The sequence below is a fragment of the Tamandua tetradactyla genome, chromosome X (assembly GCF_023851605.1).
Source record: "Tamandua tetradactyla isolate mTamTet1 chromosome X, mTamTet1.pri, whole genome shotgun sequence".
Taxonomy (NCBI): Eukaryota; Metazoa; Chordata; class Mammalia; order Pilosa; family Myrmecophagidae; genus Tamandua; species Tamandua tetradactyla.
Genome location: NC_135353.1, coordinates 128791256 through 128794705, shown reverse-complemented (window position 1 = coordinate 128794705; position 3450 = coordinate 128791256). Strand labels below are relative to the sequence as shown.

General features: G+C 44.0%; 1 pseudogene; it reads left to right on the top strand.

Annotated features, from left to right (window-relative positions):
* The first annotated feature begins 283 nt into the window (after nt 1-283).
* On the top strand, nt 284-1723 carry LOC143671333 (transcription factor E2F3-like; annotated as a pseudogene).
* Nucleotides 1724-3450: the final 1727 nt, after the last annotated feature.

Sequence of the window (3450 nt, the reverse complement as noted above, 5' to 3'; positions counted from 1 at the left end):
TAAATAGATTAATTAATATATAATACAATAAAACCTGAAGGGTGGTAGGAAGGGGTGCTGGAGGGGGTGAGTGGGGCACCTACTTCCTCTTGCTGGCCAGCTCCCTGACTTGGGAAGGTCCAGGTTTCAGCTCACTGGACCCCCACACCACTACCCTCCCCTGCCTCTCCCTACCCTTCCCACTTGCACTGCCCTTGTCTGGCACCTCCAGTCTCCTCAGCCCTTTGGGCACCCTCTCCAGCTGAAACCTCCATCTCTCCCTGGAGCCAGGCTGGTTTCAGAAATGTCCTTACAACAGCAGGCAAAGTAAAAGCTGGAGCTGGGAGAAAATGATCATTGGTACCTCTCAGATGGTTAAAAAAAAAAAACAAGGACAAAGGAAGAGCTGTACTATGAAGTCCAGGCAATCCAAAGACTCCCAAATCTCCCTCAGAAAAACCTGGTATGATATGTCACTTGGTCTGCTCACCAAGAAGTTAATTCAGGTACTGACCCAATCCCCTGATGGGGTCTTAGATTTAAACAAAGCAACTGAGGTATTGAAAGGGCAAAAGAAAAGTATGATATCACCAACTAGTGATATCACCACCTCATTAAGAAGAAATCTTAAGACGTCCAGTGGACGGGCTGCAATCTGTTTGAGAATGGGAACATGCTGGCCCAGTGCCAAGGCCATCAAAGGAAGTGCCTGAGCTCAGTGAGGAAGAGGAGAAACTAGATGAACTGATCCAAGCTGCACCCTGGACCTCAAACTGTTAACTGAGGATTCAGAAAATCAAAGGTTAGCTTATATTACATATCAAGATATTAAAATTTAGTGGCCTCAAAGACCAAACTGTTATAGTTGTGAAAGCCCCTCCAGAAACAAGACTTGAAGTGCCTGACCCAATAGAGAGCCTGAAAATACATTTGCCAAGTACCCAAGGACCCACTGAGGTTTATTGTGTCCAAAAGAGATTGAAGCACACGGTCCAATGAAAACAAACTACCAAGACCGCAATGGGAATTTCCTTAAAACCACTTCCAAAGATTTCGTTAGAGATTCCCCCCTCACAAAGTTGGCGATGACTAACCAACTGTGGCTTATCTCCCTGTAGCAACAACCTCATCCATGGCTTATGTGACTGATCAAGCAAACCATAGTCTACATGCCGAATTCATCCCACCAATTCCTCCCAAGAACAGGAAAGAAATTCAGCAGTTCCTTATTGGCCCTTAAACATTTCACCCATAACCAAGCCTGCTACCGATCCAAAAATGCCACTTCTCCTTACCGTAATTCCCACCAATCATAAAATAGTCCATTAGCTATACTAACCCCTCCTCGCCCCATGTAACACAGTATATACAATGCTATACGACTCTCCCAGAGGTGGGCTGAAGTCTATTCTTCAGAACTCCTCTGCTAAGAGAGACTCTCAATAAACTTCCTGCTTGCAATCATCACTCTCAGTGTCCCAGTGTGCACTGTTTTTCCTAACAGATTTGGATTCAACCAATTTCTATGGCAAACCTTTCTCCTTTGACTTCCCCAGACAATATCTTACAGAAGACTGAGGACCAAATTCCCTCCATCCTGGAAGGATCTTTTGTGAACTTGATGCCTCCCCTGCTCCAAGAAGACTACCTGCTAAGCCTTGGGCAGGAAGAAGGCATCAGTGATCTCTTTGATGCTTCTGATTTGGAAAAGATCCCACTGATGGATGACTTTATATGTAGTTGATTATGTTCTGTGTGAATTCTCCTTATAAACTGATAAATATTTTGTTTTATTATGGAACCAGAATATCTGTCATGCAGTTTTGTCACTTCCTACCTTCTTCCTCCAAGATATTATCAAGAAGTCAACTACAAACTTCAGAACAGAACTGACGTTTTAACGAACCAAAAAAAAATAAAATTGTCTCAATGCACAGTTGCAGGCTCTCTTGGAAAGCCCTGCTTTGCCTTAGGCTCCAAAATCTCATGGATGAGTCAGCAAATGAGAAAATGTGCAATCAGGTGTCTCTAACATGTACATCCTCTGCCACCCTGATAGGCTTGCTATGCCTGACGGATGGGCTGGAGAATGGAGTCTGTCACCTGGCCCTCTAGAAAACAGCAATCTTCCTTAACAGCGTTTCAAGCCATGCCCTCTATGCAGACTTTATGTCTTTGGAGTTTGCTAATATGGAATGGCATGCAGGAAATATAAATTTGAAGTCATGCAAAAGTATGAAATGGATTTCTTCAGCTCCTCTTAGAAATATTTAAAATTACTGTCATAATTCAATTAAGCTATGTACTGTCTGTCACACTTGGAGGTTGAGAGAGCCTCCACAGCCTTTCATATGCAGAATTTGTTTTCAAATATTTGTTGTGAATACAGAAGAATACAGTTCTCCCCCTCTAAGCTGTTGTGGATTTTCTTGTCTCCATAAACCACTCCCACTCCCCTACCCCTGGTGTATTCCTGTTGTTTAAAATTCATTTATAGCAAATGCCTGCTTAGGAGTTCTTTGTGGATTGTTTTGAACTTTTCATTTTTTCTTAGCTGCCATTTGAGCATTCCTGTGGCACAAATCACCATTTCAGTTTAATTGTTGACCTTGAAGTGGTTCTTGCTCATTCAAGTTAAGCAGAGAAAGAGAAGCTTTATTGGTCAGAGTATCTAAACCTGTGTGATTGAAGTTTAATAGCCAGTTAGAAGCACTGTCCCACCTCTTGCTTCCTTTCTCTGGGGGGAGCTTGGAGGAGTCAGACCTCAGCTCATTGCCATGGGGGACCCATCTGAAAGGAGAGTCAGGCCAGCTGGTGTGTCTGTCTCAAGGAGCATCAGGTATGGATCCCTCCATGTGACCCGTGGCGGGAGAAAGGGCTCTCTTACATTGCACTCAGGGAGAAACTCTCAGGATGGGTCAGATGGAGAGGACTCTAGGAAGCCAGACACCCTCATTGTGTGAGGAGGTGTTGACATTCACTTAGGATGGGAGGAGGAGGGAGCCACCTCTTCCAGTGCTGTGATAGCCTTGGCCAGAACCTGTTCCCTTTACTGTAAAGGAGCAAGTTGGACCAAGAGGAGTCTGAACTTAGGAAATGAAGGGCTATAATGCCAGAGCATCTCCCAATTGGCTTGCTCTTCAGGAATGGTTTGCTGAGTAGGAGACTTTATGTCAGCTACAAAGCCTAACAGTTAGGGCCAAGGTTGTCTCCCACTGGGGATATGACATAGTACCTCAAATCCAGTCCCTGGATACTGAGGATGGTGAGAAAGAAGGAGGGGCTGTCATTTAAAAAACAAAAAACGAGCCCTCAAGATGAACAGTTAAATTGAAATGCTATGTGCCTGACACAAAGGTAAGCACAGAAAAGGTCCTAGATGATATACGTTTAACTGAATTGAAAACATCCCTTAGGAAAAAGAAGAAAACCCCAGTCAGTTTCCTCTAGATTTCCACTGTGTGCAAAATG